Genomic DNA, 15,425 nt, shown 5'->3' on the forward strand with positions numbered 1-15,425 from the left:
ACATTTTGGAAGGATGATTACAAACTCAAGTCCTGTAAAGCTAATGATAGGTTTATTGTCTGGGATACTTGTAATTTAAAGGAATCTTTTGGTGATGTCTTATGTAATTGTGTTAATTGACCTTGGCCCTAAGCCTTGTGCATGCTGAGATTTCTTAATACTGAGCATGTCTTTCAGGACTACAGATTCATTTGGTGTCCTGGAAATTTGCCCACAATGCAGGCAGAGTGTCGGAGAGAAATCAACATTAACACTGAATTTTCATTAAATAGGACCATCTCTCATTTCTTTTTGTCACAGATTACTGATTGTCAACTTTGACTGCATGTTGGAATAACCTGGATTTAAAAAATATTGATGCCCGGGGTCCCACCCCCAGAGGTTCTGATAATTTGGCATGGAACTTTTGGCCCTCACTGTCCTCAGAGTTCACTTGTGGGGCATGAAAGAAAAAGTTATCTTGACACTTGGTAAGGCAAGACTTCAAATTATTCAGGTGGACTGCCACAGTGGGGCTTTGTAGTAGGGCAGAGAGATGGGGCTCAACTTCAAATACCATGAGGAGACACGGTGATTTATAGCCAGGGAGTAGGGTGAGGGGGTCAGGGTATGGAAAGTTACTGAAAGAGTAAAGTAATTCTTTGCTAAACTGACCTAACATATTCCTGCTGAAGGTACATCAGGTCAATCAGAAATTAGCTTATCAGAAGAGGAATTTGGTCAGATATCAAGGGTGATCAGGAACTGAGGATGGGGGATTATGGTTAAATGGACTTGATAAGATTCTTACTAAAATTGGGTCATGCAAAATGGACATGGAAGTCCAGATGTCTAGACCTAGTTGGGAGGAGGATTAGAGGAGCCTAACTGGAGTTTGGTCAAGGACACACCTAGTCAAGTGTTATGGAATCTGGGTAGAGAAGGTTCTGGCATTGGAAAGGCCTTGATGATGCTGAAACGAGAAGGAACGAAATGATACATTTTCTACCAAGATGTTGAGTTAAGCAGAGACCCAGGGCAGAGGTCATTTCTCAGATCTCCTCCAATGACAGTCCGGGTCCCTCTACACGGCAATTATCATGGCAATGAGAGTCAGGGTTGGGAGGGAAGAGAAGGAGGGTGAAAATTGTGTGGCCTGGGGCAAGTTGCTTAATATCTCTAAGCCTTTGATCTATAACATGAGGATAATAATGATAATACCAAACCCACAGGTTTTCTGGGAGCATTAAACAAGGTAAAGCATTTAATCCATTTAGCATGGCAAGGGGCACATTGCAAATGCTCAGAAAATATCACCACCATCATTATTACCATCATTAAAAGTTGCCACAAAAGGAATGTTTATACTGTATAATCCTCAATTAAAATGTGCCATTTGAGCTTGGTCAGAGAAGAACACTGACATCACCTGATGTTCTTTTAGTCAGATGGGCCTCTCTTTTCTTCAGAGGCCACAAGCATGAAAATAATTCCTGGGGCTCATGAGACTTCAAGATGTGACCACCCTGAAAACTAGGTCTAGGTCTGCTTAAAAACACAGGATGAGTGTTCGCTTTGGCAGCACTCAATGATACAGAGAAGATTATCATGGCCCCTGTGCCAGGATGACACGCAAATTCGTGTGTTCCATATTTAAAAAAAAAACAAAGCACAGGATGAAAGGAGAGGGTGTCGGATGACCCACTCTGGCCTCTCTAAAGCCTTACAAATTGGAGACAGAAGATTTTTTTCTCAAGCAATATATTAATTCTCTTATGAGAATACAGTAAAATGTAGTGGATTCACACCATAACCCAGAATTTTGTAAAATTGTGAAAAGAAGAAAAACTTTCCTACAGCTGAAAGTTCAAATAATCATAGCTACAAGCACTCTATTTTCTTGGGTTTTGGTGAAATCAAGGTAAGGTGGATCAAGGATGGAGACAGTTTAATAGGCAACTCAAGATGGCCCACTCACATTCCATTCCAGTAATGTGAAAGGGAAATTTAAACCCAACCAAACGTTGGGCTAATGTCCAATCTTAGCTGGATGACATCCCAAAACAACTTCCTCTGGACCTATCATTGCTCATCCCTTAACTTTTACATTCTACAGAGCTGTTAAAGAATATTTGGTCCTTTCATTTGATATCCACAAGTGCCCTGTATCTGATATCCAGGGCAGCGTTGCCTCCATCTACTATATGGACTGTAGAAGATACAATCACTTTTGCCTTATTTTTTTTTAACTAAACCTCTATTTTGTTTCAATAGCTACCTCTGCTCACATGACTTGAAGAAGGTGACTGTATCTCCAGCTTCAAGGATAGATCCTGACTGGACAACCCCAATCCTTCCCAATGATTGCTTAGTAAAGGACATGTGACTCAATTTTGGCAGATGAGAAGTGAGAGGAAGTTTGCCAAATGTCTCTAGGAATGTTTCTTTTGCTCCTAAGAAAGAGTCAGGCTGAACATTTCTGCATCTGAAAGTGACTCCTGGAGCTGCTGCTGTGATTTTGAGACTAACCCAATAATAAAGCCTGTTGAGGTGACAGCCTGAAGCGATGGAAAGAACCTGGGTGAGCTTCCAAGTATGCTGAGTGGCCCCTGACCTCTGGGCCTCCAGTTATGTGAAGGAATGATTTTCTGAATTGCTTAGAGTTTTCTGTTACTTGCAGCCCAAAGCATCCTAAATGCTGTAAGAGTATTCTGGGACCCAGAGGTTAAGTGAATTGCTTATGGTCACCAGGCTGCTAAGTGGTAGAGACCAGATGAATCCTACATTTCCCCACTCTTTGTTCAGGTTTCTGCTTTCCTCTCTCTCAAAATGATCATTTTACTTCTCTGAAAGGAATTACAGGGTATACTATCACTGAATTGAGTGTTTACATTTCATTCCTCAGGGCAGTTAATAAAGCAATGGCCAGTAATGGCCTATAGCAGACAGAACTTTCATGTCCTTACTGAAACCAAGCAGAAGTCCCAATGGGGACAGGTGCTGAGGTCCTGGCCGTCCCCCAGACTGAATGTCTCTCCCGTTTCACTCCCTCTGCCGTCTCTGTTGAATTGTCTGCCCCACACACGTTCTCAGCCCAAGCACCATATATTCCAATCTCTAATTGCTCTTACCCATGCAGAACAGACCCATCTATGTTTTGGACATCACCAGAGCATCTACATGCTTTTATCTCATCCCAGATGCCTTGTTGCCCAATGATTCCACTGATCTGTTGTATCAGATGATTTCATGTCAAAGAACAGTGACTTAAATAATTAGGGAATTTGTTTCCCTACTCAGTGAGAAGTTGCATGGTTGGCAATTTCCAGGCTAGTGCAGCCGTTCTGCCTGCATCAAGGACCCTGGCCCTTTCTTCCGTGTGTATCCCTTACCAGGCTTTGTGTATTCACCGTATTTCTTCCCATCATGTAGAAGTGGCTGCCGTTGCCCCAAACACCATGTCATCACATGGAGAGGGCCAGAAACAGGGAAGGAAAGGGGAAAGAAATCCTCACACCTTTCTCTCTCTTATTTTTCAGAGAAAGCACTCTATCCTCAAATCTACCCAATAATTTTCCTAAGGCCGCAGAGCTGGTAACACAGCAGAGCAGGGCTTTAAATGTGGACAGTCTGACTCTAGACTGTCCAACAGAAATAAGATGCAAGCCACCTATGCAATCTTAGTTTTTTAGTAGCTACATTTAAAAAGTAAAAAGCAGGTAAAATTAACATGTTTTATGGAACCCAGTGTATCCAAAGATTATTTCAATGTGTCATCAATATCAAGATTACTGAGATATTTTACATTATTTTATACTCTTATTTTTATTTTTTATTATTTTATTTTGTTTATTAGTAGTATTTTGCACTGTTAAGTCTTTGATATCCACTGTTTTTTATACTTATAGTACATCTCAGTTCAATCACTATATTTTCATTGAAAATACTCAATCTGTATTTATTTTTCATAAAATTTACAGTGAAAACAAAGATACACATACCTGAGTTGTTCCAAATAGATTTGAAGTTTGCCAATAATTGCATCAAGTAACAGTTTGTACGTTACATTTAAATGTTAAAAAGTAAATACAAATTCATTTCTTCAGTCACACTAGCTTCATTCCAGTGGCTACTGTAGTGGATGGCATAGTTCCAGAGCCTGTACACTTAAGATTATTTTTAAAAATCAAAGTGCTTGTAACCAAGTACACAGTAATGTGTCAGCAGGTGTCCCTCTATATTTAGGTGACACACAAACTCTACAACTAGAAGACTGGAGACCAGTCTTGTTGATGTTGCCCCGTTTCCAATTAGCTGGTGACCTAGGGTGAGTCACTCTACTTCTCTTGCTCTCCGTAAACTCCTTTGTTAATGAGAGAGTACGTGATCTCAAGGATCTCTTCTAGCTCTCAAATGATGCATTATTTCTCTCTTCTAAAAGAGGAAGGAATAAGGACGTTATTAAAGCTGTGGGCACCAGGGTACACACAGGCATTCTCTTCACTGAAATATATAACATTGGTGCTGCCACTCTGCATGTACTGTGGCGCTGTGAGCAAGCAGGGCTCACACAGCCTCTCTCCCGCTCAGCCAGCACTGAGGGACATACTTACTGTACCTTTCTCCAAAATGCCCAGGATAACAAAACCCTGAAGCATTGTCTGGGCTCTAAATTCCAGGAAATATTGCTAATTTGTTCCTTTTGCACACCACCTCTTAAGGAAGAAAAATCCTATACATGGATGGAAACGCCTGCATTGCTTTCTGCCATGGTTTTGAGTCACAGGCTTCCTGGAGTGGGCTGTGTTCTTTTACAAGCAAAATAAAGGGCCTTTGGCTCTCCCAGACTCCCCTCTGGTTAGACTGTTCACACTGTGTACTCCTGGCTTGTTAGGATGGAGTTGGGGTTTATCTACTATATTTTAGCTATGGAGCTATGATATGATGACCAGGGAATTCAAGTCAAATTGGAGAGTAACAATTAAGGCCCGAGGTTTAGCAGTCCACATAATAACTGGGTTTGAGTAGATCTTGCCTTCTAACTGGAGGACATGGAGCTATCAGTGGGATAAAATTCTCAGGGTCTGTGGGAAGGTCCCAGTTCTCAAAAATAATTCCCCCAAACTTGTAACCTTCTACTACTAGAGGTTCATTTCTATGGGTCCTGTAAGGTAGGCATAGTGCACAGAGCCTCCTCACTCACAAACAAGAGATTCCGGTCTTAGTTTTGAATTTTGGAGAGAAGGATAAGAAGAAACTGAACAGGAGAGGGGGCAGTCCATCTCCCTGGATGCTGGAGGAAGGTGCCAAAAGTGGTCCAACATTTTACATTCAACTAATGCCATACAGCTGTTTATATAGACCTACATAATATATACATAATAATACATAAAAATTTCTGCTGCCAGTTTATGTTCTGCTTAAAGGAAAGACAGGCTAAAAGGAAGCAGGGGCTTGGTTTCCTTACTTCATTAACCAGAATGGGGATTGTGATGATTCATTTGCTCATTCATCTTCTCACCCATTAACTGTGGCAGATGGCTTTCTGCTGATGGGTCCTACAATCCCATGTGTGGGGAGGGGGTTTCTCCACACTAACAAGCCACCGGCTTGGTGTCCAGGAATTCAACTTAATTCTGACACTGTTTACCCAAAGGTAGCTTCAGATTCCACAGGTTAAGGGCTCAGTCCCACAAGATTGCTCTCCGCTTCAGATGCCAATCATATGACCAGGTTGTCACTGTGCTTATGACCGACCAGCTACAGACTGGAGGGTCCCACAACCTCCTCTGTGAATTGGATTAATTTGCTAGAGGCTCTCAGAACTGAGGAAACCTGTTTACTCATTAAATTACTGGTCTGTTGTAAAGTACACTAAAGGATATGAATCAACAGCCAGACGAAGAGATCCATAGGGCAAGGTCTCAAACAAAGGAGATTTTGTCTTTGTGGAGTTTGGGGCCCCCTAGGGCCACAAGCGGAAGCTCTTTGGCTCACTAACCTGTAAATTGTCCATACCCTTGTCCTCTTGTATGTAGGCTTCATGGGCATGATTGATTAAATCACTGGCCATTGGCAATTGCTTCAACTTCCAGCATTCTCCCCTCCTTGGAGACTGGGGGTAAGACTGAAAGTTCCTACGCTCTATTTTACTGGTTTTTTCTCCTGGCAACCATTCCCCATCCCTTGGTGCTTTCCAAAAGTCACCTCATTAACCTAACAAATGACACCTTTATCCTTCTCAACACTTAGGAAATTCCAAGAGTTTTTGGAGCTCTTTGCCAGAAACAGGGGTGAGTGCTAAATACATGTTTATTATAAAATCACAATATCACACCTGCCCTCCCTGTACATGTGTGCCCTCCTTCCATCAAAAGCTGAGTTTATATTCCCCTTCCCTTAATGCTGGGCTGACCTATGACTTGCTTTGACCAGTGGAATGTGATGGAAGTCATTTAGGAGACTGCTTGGCCTTCAGGAGATTGCACCAGGGCATAAAGAAACTCAGGAGAGACTATGGATGAGGAGAAGGCACATGGAGCAGGAGAGGACATGCAGAGAAGCCTGAGGAACCGGCCTCTTTCAGGGTGAAGCCTTCTGGGACCTTCCTGCCAAGCCCACTCACCATCTGAATGTATCAGTGAGTGAGTGAACCAGACAATGCCACGTGGATCAGAAAAATCTGACCCGCAGCTCTGACCACCACCCAAAATCACGACCTACAGAATCATAAAAGATGTAAATTTTTGTGGTTGTAAGCCGCCATATTTCGGGGTAGTTTATCGCCGAGTCATACACAATTGAACATTTACTATGTGCTTTTGGCAGCTCTGCTTAACTGGGTTCCCTTTTACACCAGTTTTCTAAGATAAATTTCTGATCACAAACAGGCACTGAAATTTGTTAAATGATTTTTTCTTTTATTGAAATGAACATGTGATTGCTCTTCTCTTTTAGTCCATTGATCTTTAATCTGCTCTGAATTTTTCTGTAGTCTTTCAGCAGAAGTCTTGTACGTCTTTCATTAAATTTGTATCTGTATATTTTATGTTTTTTGATACTATTGTAAATGGTATCCTTAAAATTGTTTATTTCCTAATTATTTGTGACAGAAATTGCTTTTTATATATTGAACTGTGTTCTGTGACTTTGCTAAACTCACCTATTAGTTTTAGTAACTTCTTAAAGATTCCTTAGGATTTTCTTTATTCACAAGCCTATTGTTTATAAATAGACATGGTTTTACTTCTTGCCTAGTGCTTGTGGCTTTTATTTATTTTTGTTGCTTTACTGAACTTGTTATGACCTCTAGGACAATGGCAGGTGGAAGTGGTAAGAGTGAACCTTCTATGCCTTGTTCCCGCTTTTGGGAAAAGCACTTTCTTTCATCATGAAGAACCATGTAAGCTTTAGGGTTTCTCATAGATGCCCTTTATCTGAGGTTGCAAAAGGTTGCATTTGTTAAAAAACAAAATTCAACCAAGTAAATTTGAAGATCTAATTGGCTTTATAAAATAATTCATGGTCAGGCAGCATCCCATCTTACAAGTAGAGAGGCACTTCACCAGCCTCACAGAAGGAAAAATGTTTATAGGCATAGAAAGCATTAAAAAATGAAATGAGAGGGGCGGAAGATGGCAGCCTGAGTAGAGCAGCAGAAATCTCTTCCCAAAACCACATATATCTATGAAAATATAACAAAGACAACCCTTCCTAGAATAAAGACCAGAGGACACAGGACAATATCCAGACCACATCCGCACCTGAGAGAACCCAGCACCTCTCGAAGGGAGTAAGATACAAGCCCCGGCCCGGCGGGAGCCGAGCGCCCATGCCCCCAACTCCCGGCGGAGAAGAATAGGCAGAGCGGGAGGGAGATGGAGCCCAGGACTGCCGAACACCCAGCCCCAGCCATCCGGGCCAGAGTGCAGACACAGTGCGTACGTGGGGGGCCCTGGATACTAGGGAAATAGGGCAGCAAGAACAGTGAGTGGGCACCGGAGGCCGGGCACTGGAGGACATAAGAAAAGAAAGCGACCATTTTATTTTTCTGTTTTGTTTTGGCGAGCGCTTTTTGGAAGTCTTAAAGGGATAGGGACCACAATACTAGGGAAACAGGGCAGCAAGACCGGTGAGCAGATGCCTGAGGCTGGCGCCAGAGAATAAAGAAAAACGAGAGGCCACCTTTTTTTTTTGTGGTCGTTGTTTTGTTCAGGCGGGTGCTTTTTGGAAGTCTTAAAGGGGCAGGGCGGGACACTTAATCCAGAGGTAGGGAATCCGGGGATCTCTGGGCACCCTAACCCCTGGGCTGCAGAGAGCAGGGAGGCCCCTTACGGAGATAAATAGCCTCCAGGCCGCTCCCCCTCCAACGCGACTCCACCACTTTGTAGCAGCTGCCCGAACCAGGCCACGCCCACAGCAACAGCGGAGATAAACTCGATAGCAGCCGGGCAGGAAGCAGAAACCCTGTCTGCGCACAGCTGCCCAGCACAAGCCACTAGAGGTTGATGTTCTCCCAGGAGAGGAGGGCCACAAACCAACAAGAAGGGAAGTTCTTCCAGCCGTCACTCGTCCCACCTCTGCAAACTATTCCTATCACCATGAAAAGGCAAAGCTACAGGCAGACAAAGATCACAGAGACAACACCAGAGAAGGAGACAGACCGAACCAGTCTTCCTGACAAAGAATTCAAAATAAGAATCATAAACATGCTGACAGAGATGCAGAGAAATACGCAAGAGAAATGGGATGAAGTCCGGAGGGAGATCACAGATGCCAGAAAGGAGATTGCAGAAATGAAACAAACTCTGGAAGGGTTTATAAGCAGAATGGATAGGATGCAAGAGGCCATTGATGGAATTGAAACCAGAGAACAGGAACGCATAGAAGCTGACATAGAGAGAGACAAAAGGATCTCCAGGAATGAAACAATATTAAGAGAACTGTGTGACCAATCCAAAAGGAACAATATCTGTATTATAGGGGTTCCAGAAGAAGAAGAGAGAGGAAATGAGATGGAAAGTATCTTAGAAGAAATAATTGCTGAAAACTTCCCCAAACTGGGGGAGGAAATAATCGAACAGACCACGGAAATACACAGAACCCGCAACAGAAAGGAACCAAGGAGCACAACACCAAGACACATAATAATTAAAATGGCAAAGATCAAGGACAAGGAAAGAGTGTTAAAGGCAGCTAGAGAGAAAAAGGTCACCTATAAAGGAAAACCCATCAGGCTAACGTCAGACTTCTCAACAGAAACCCTACAGGCCAGAAGAGAATGGCATGATATATTTAATACAATGAAACAGAATTGCCTTGAACCAAGGATACTGTATCCAGCACGACTATCATTCAAATATGACGGTGGGATTAAACAATTCCCAGACAAACAAAAGCTGAGGGAATTTGCTTCCCACAAACCACCTCCACAGGACATCTTACAGGGACTGCTCTAGATGGGAGCACTCCTAGAAAGAACACAGAACAAAACACCCAACATATGAAGAATGGAGGAGGAGGAATAAGAAGGGAGAGAAGAAAAGAATCACCAGACAGTGTATATAACAGCTCCATAAGCGAGCTAAGTTAGGCAGTAAGATACTAAAGAGGCTAACCTTGAACCTTTGGTAACCACGAATTTAAAGCCTGCAATGGCAATAAATACATATTTTTCAATAGTCACCCTAAATGTTGATGGGCTGAATGCATCAATCAAAAGACACAGAGTAATAGAATGGATAAAAAAGCAAGACCCATCTATATGCTGCTTACAAGAAACTCACCTCAAACCCAAAGACATGTACAGACTAAAAGTCAAGGGATGGAAAAACATATTTCAAGCAAACAACAGCGAGAAGAAAGCAGGGGTTGCAGTACTAATATCAGACAAAATAGACTTCAGAACAAAAAAAGTAACAAGAGATAGAGAAGGACACTACATAATGATAAAGGGCTCAGTCAAACAGGAGGATATAACCATTCTAAATATATATACACCCAACACAGGAGCACCAGCATATGTGAAACAAATACTAACAGAACTAAAGTGGGATATAGAATGCAATGCACTCATTCTAGGAGACTTCAACACACCACTCACCACAAAGGATAGATCCAACGGGCAGAAAATAAGTAAGGACACGGAAGCACTGAAAAATACAGTAGAGCAGATGGACCTAATAGACATCTATAGAACTCTACATCCAAAAGCAACAGGATATACATTCTTCTCAAGTGCACATGGAACATTCTCCAGAATAGACCACATACGAGGCCACAAAAAGAGCCTCAGAAAATTCCAAAAGATTGAAATCCTACCAACCAACTTTTCAGACCACAAAGGCATAAAACTAGAAATAAACTGTACAAAGAAAGCAAAGAGGCTCACAAACACATGGAGGCTTAACAACATTCTCCTAAATAATCAATGGATCAATGACCAAATCAAAATGGAGATCCAGCAATATATGGAAACAAATGACAACAACAACACTAAGCCCCAACTTCTGTGGGATGCAGGAAAAGCAGTCTGAAGAGGAAAGTATATAGCAATGCAAGCATATTTAAAAAAGGAAGAACAATCCCAAATGAACGGTCTAATGTCACAATTATTGAAATTGGAAAAAGAAGAACAAATGAGGCCTAAGGTCAGCAGAAGGAGGGACATAATAAACATCAGAGAAGAAATAAATGAAATTGTGAAGAATAAAACAATAGTAAAAATCAATGAAACCAAGAGCTGGTTCTTCGAGAAAATAAACAAAATAGATAAGCCTCTAGCCAGACTTATTAAGAAGAAAACAGAGTCAACACAAATCAACAGTATCAGAAACGAGAAAGGAAAAATCACGATGGACCCCACGGAAATGCAAAGAATTATTGGAGAATACTATGAAAACCTATATGCTAACAAGCTGGGAAACCTAGGAGAAATGGACAACTTCCTAGAAAAATACAACCTTCCAAGACTGACCCAGAAAGAAACAGAAAATCTAAACAGACCAATTACCAGCAACTAAATTGAAGCGGTAATCAAAAAACTACCAAAGAACAAAACCCCCGGGCCAGATGGATTTACCTCGGAATTTTATCAGACATACAGGGAAGACATAATACCCATTCTCCTTAGAGTTTTCCAAAAAATAGAGGAGGAGGGGATACTACCAAACTCATTCTATGAAGCTAACATCACCCTAATACCAAAACCAGGCAAAGACCCCACCAAAAAAGAAAACTACAGACCAATATCCCTGATGAACATAGATGCAAAAATACTCAACAAAATATTAGCAAACCGAATTCAAAAATACATCAAAAGGATCATACACCATGACCAAGTGGGATTCATCCCAGGGATGCAAGGATGGTACAACATTCGAAAGTCCACCAACATCAACACATCAACAAAAAGAAAGACAAAAACCACATGATCATCTCCATAGATGCTGAAAAAGCATTTGACAAAGTTCAACATCCATTCACGATAAAAACTCTCAGCAAAATGGGAATAGAGGGCAAGCACCTCAACATAATAAAGGCCATCTATGATAAACCCACAACCAACATTATATTGAACAGCGAGAAGCTGAAAGCATTTCCTCTGAGATCGGAAACTACACAGGGATGCCCACTCTCTCCACTGTTATTTAACATTGTACTGGAGGTCCTAGCCACAGCAATCAGATAAAACAAAAAAATCCAGATTGGTAAAGAAGAAGTTAAACTGTCACTATTTGCAGATGACATGATACTGTACATAAAAAACCCTAAAGACTCCACCCAAAAACTACTAGAACTGATATCGGAATGCAGCAAAGTTGCCGGATACAAAATCAACACACAGAAATCTGTGGCTTTCCTATATACTAACAATGAACCAACAGAAAGAGAAATCAGGAAAACTACTCCATTCACAATTGCATCAAAAAAAATAAAATACCTAGAAATAAACCTAACCAAGGAAGTGAAAGACTTATACTCTGAAAACTACAAGTCACTCTTAAGAGAAATTAAAGGGGACACTAACAGATGGAAACTCATCCCATGCTCTTGGCTAGGAAGAATTAATATCGTCGAAATGGCCATCCTGCCCAAAGCAATATACAGATTTGATGCAATCCCTATGAAACTACCAGCAACATTCTTCAATGAACTGGAACAAATAATTCAAAAATTCATATGGAAACACCAAAGACCCCGAATAGCCAAAGCAATCCTGAGAAAGAAGAATAAAGTAGGGGGGATCTCACTCCCCAACTTCAAGCTCTACTATAAAGCCATAGTAATCAAGACAATTTGGTACTGGCACAAGAGCAGAGCCACAGACCAATGGAACAGACAAGAGAATCCAGACATTAACCCAGACATATATGGTCAATTAATATTTGATAAAGGAGCCATGGACATACAATGGCGAAATGACAGTCTCTTCAACAGATGGTGCTGGCAAAACTGGACAGCTACATGTAGGAGAATGAAGCTGAACCATTGTCTAACCCCATATACAAAACTAAACTCAAAATGGATCAAAGACCTGAATGTAAGTCATGAAACCATTAAACTCTTGGAAGAAAACATAGGCAAAAACCTCTTAGACATAAACATGAGTGACCTCTTCTTGAACATATCTCCCCAGGCAAGGAAAACAACAGCAAAAATGAGTAAGTGAGACTATATTAAGCTGAAAAGCTTCTGTACAGCAAAAGACACCATCAATAGAACAAAAAGGAACCCTACAGTATGGGAGAATATATTTGAAAAGGACACATCCGATAAAGGCTTGATGTCCAGAATATATAAAGAGCTCACATGCCTCAAGAAACAAAAAACAAATAACCCAATTAAAAAATGGGCAGAGGAACTGAACAGACAGTTCTCCAAAAAAGAAATACAGATGGCCAACAGACACATGAAAAGATGCTCCACATCGCTAATTATCAGAGAAATGCAAATTAAAACTACAATGAGGTATCACCTCACACCAGTAAGGATGGCTGCCATCCAAAAGACAAACAACAACAAATGTTGGCGAGGCTGTGAAGAAAGGGAAACCCTCCTACACTGCTGGTGGGAATGTAAATAGTTCAACCACTGTGGAAAGCAGTAGGAGGTACATCAAAATGCTCAAAACAGACCTACCATTTGACCCAGGAATTGCACTCCTAGGAATTTACCCTAAGAATGCAGCAATTAAGTATGAGAAAGATCAGTGCACCCCTATGTTTACCGCAGCACTATTTACAATAGCCAAGAATTGGAAGCAACCTAAATGCCCATCGATAGATGAATGGATAAAGAAGATGTGGTACATATACACAATGGAATACTGCTTAGCCATAAGAAAAGGGCAAATCCAACCATTTGCAGCAACATGGATGGAGCTGGAGCGTATTATGCTCAGTGAAACAAGCCAAGTGGAGAAAGAGAAATACCAAATGATTTCACTTATCTGTGGAATATAAGAACAAAGGAAAAACTGAAGGAACAAAACAGCAGCAGAATCACAGAACTCAAGAATGGACTAACAGGTACCAAAGGGAAAGGGACTGGGGAGGATGGGTGGGTAGGGAGGGATAAGGGGTGGGGAGAAGTAGGGGGGTATTAATATTAGCATGCATGGGGAGGTAGGAGAAAAGGGAGGGCTGTACAACACAGAGAAGGCAAGTAGTGATTCTACAACATTTTGCTATGCTGATGGACAGTGACTGTAAAGGGGTTTATAGGGGGGACCTGGTATAGGGGAGAGCCTAGTAAACATAATATTCGTCATGTAAGTGTAGATTAGTGATACCAAAAAAAGAAGGAAAAAAAAGGGCAGTTCCTGTGTGGTAACCTCCAATGAGTTCTACACAACAGTATAAAGGGCATATAAAAATGTAGGCAAAGGGCCTGTTTGTGTTTATACAGAGGATCAAAGCCTAATTGGGCTACCCTGAAAATGAACTAAGATACGATATGAAAAAGAACTTCCAACATCAGCACTCTCTGGAAGACTCATGCCAGAAGATGATCATCAAAAAACCCCAACAAAGATCCACGCACTGCTACAGCTGTAGATGCACTCATCCCACCAGTTCCTGGACTTGCCATGGGAATGAGGAAGGAGATATCTAAGATGGCCTGTGCATACAGTGAAACAACAAATTTGACTGGATCTATACTGTTGGAACTCAATCAAGAATTAGGAGAAGTGCAAATTGTAGTGCTCCAAAATCTTACAACTACAGACAGACTAGTTACTGTTAAAAGAACCTAAGGGATGTGAACATTCCCCAGGAATGGGTTGTTTTAATTTGTCTGATTCCTCTCAGACTGTTCAAGTTCAGTTGGACAATGTCCACCATATCATAGATAAGTTTTCACAAATGCCTAAGGTGCCTAACTGGTTTTCTTTATTTCACTGGAGATGGCTGGTAATTACAGGTATGCTTTGGTTATGTAACTATACTCCTATTATGTTAATGTGTGTGTGCAATTTAAGTAGTAGCTTAAAACCTATACATGCTGAAGTTACTCTACAAGAAGATATGTCAAAGAAATAATCAATCTTCCCATGTTTTCTGCCGCCTGCTACTTCTATAGCTTTTCTTCTTCTTCCTTCCTAATTACAACCCTTAAATAGAATTCGTGCCTCATATCAAATTTACCGAGTATCATAATTCTTCCAAGTGGTAAAGATACCTCAAGACAAATGCTGGGCATAGAAGCTACAGGGCATAAATATGCAAAGAAATAAAAAGCTAACCTTTTCAAACAATAAGGCTTCCCTCTCACTTACCAACTTAACATTTCCCTGTATGGCCCCGGAAGATGACTGGTTAGCCAGAGACGGGTAAGATTCCTCAAGGGAGGAAGAACCTAAGACAGCCACAGTCGCAGGGGGGTCATCAGGTGATAAATCGGGGATCAACAGAGGTGAGGCTTAGAACCTCACCCCCCCTGTTCTGAGAGAAATCTTCTACATATGTGGATGTTTTATTGCCCTTGTGTAGCTTGGATTAACACATAGTCTACAGGCACACACCTGATCATCTACATTTGCTCTCTTACAACACTAAACTATGTTTTCTACCTTTATCTTGTATCTACCTACCACTTCAGCATTTTATTAAAAATAATAATAATAAAGAGAGAAATGTGGTATTCACATATAAATCAAGTATAAAAATCAAATGAGTATTCATATTTGAACTGTTTATAGTTCATAATGCATGAGCAAAACTGAAAGTTTCTGTGATGACTGCCCTTGTACTGTTCACCATGTAACTTATTCACTATGTAAGAATTTGTTCTCCATGTAAGAACTTGTTCCTATGCTTCAGAAGATTGGAGACTGACGAAAATTAGGCTTGGGGTGGATTAATGATTGTGCATTGAGCATTGACTCCCCTATACATAATTTTATTGTTGTTAACAACCATTTGATCAATAAATATGAGAGATGC

The 15,425-nt window shown here is 41.1% G+C and overlaps 1 pseudogene; it reads left to right on the plus strand.

Moving 5' to 3' along the window:
* Positions 1-1,545: 1,545 nt before the first annotated feature.
* On the plus strand, positions 1,546-1,636 carry LOC118919442 (U6 spliceosomal RNA; annotated as a pseudogene).
* The last annotated feature ends 13,789 nt before the right edge of the window (positions 1,637-15,425 follow it).

This window comes from Manis pentadactyla, chromosome 1 (assembly GCF_030020395.1).
Source record: "Manis pentadactyla isolate mManPen7 chromosome 1, mManPen7.hap1, whole genome shotgun sequence".
Lineage (NCBI taxonomy): Eukaryota > Metazoa > Chordata > Mammalia > Pholidota > Manidae > Manis > Manis pentadactyla.